Consider the following 969-nt stretch of genomic DNA (forward strand, 5'->3'; position numbering starts at 1 on the left):
CTTTTTTTTTTTCGCCCCTTTTTTTTTCTGCAAGCTTTGTTCTTTGCTGCTTTTTCTTGCTTCAAGAATCATTTTTATGATTTTTCAGATTATCGAATAACATGTCTCCTAGTCATCATTCTTTCAAGAGCCAACATATTTAACATTCTCAAACAACAACTTCAAAAGACATATGCACTGTTCAAGCATACATTTAGAAAACAAGAAGCATTGTCACCATATCAATATAATTAAACTAAGTTCAAGGATAAATTCAAAACTCATGTACTTCTTGTTCTTTTGAATTAAAACAGTTTTTATTTAAGAGAGGTGATGGATTCATAGGATATTCATAACTTTAAGACAAAGTTACTAACTACTAATGATCATGTAATGAAGACACAAACATAGATAAGCACATAACATAGAAAACGAAAAACAGAGAAAGCAAGAACAAGGAATGAATCTACCTTAGTGATGTCCTTGAGCTCTTCTATGTCTCTTCCTTGTCTTTGCTGCTCCTCCTTCATTGCTTTTAGATCTTCTCTGATTTCATGAAGGATGAAGGAGTGCTCTTGATGTTCCACCCTTAGTTGCTTCCAATAATTGTGTGGAAGAAAATGTATCCCCTGAGGTATCTCAGGGATCTCTTGATTTGCAGTCAAATGTTCTACCACTGAGCTATAGACCCTTGATGGAAGCTTTTGTCTTCCCTTTCCTCTTTCTAGAGGCTTCTTTGGCCTTAGGTGCCATCAATGGTTATGGAAAAAACAAAAAAGCTATGCTTTTACCACACCAAACTTAGAATGTTGCTCCCCCTCGAGCAAAAGAAGAAAGAATAGAAGAAGAAGAGGATATGGAGGAGATGGATGGCTGTGTGTATTCGGCCATATGGGTGGGATTGGGTGGGGAAGAGATGTTGAATTTTTGAAGGTAAGTGGGTGTATGGGTGTGAGTGGTAAATGGAAGACAGAAGGGATGAGTGTTTAT

Source organism: Arachis ipaensis, chromosome B02 (genome assembly GCF_000816755.2).
Source record: "Arachis ipaensis cultivar K30076 chromosome B02, Araip1.1, whole genome shotgun sequence".
NCBI classification, from domain to species: Eukaryota; Viridiplantae; Streptophyta; class Magnoliopsida; order Fabales; family Fabaceae; genus Arachis; species Arachis ipaensis.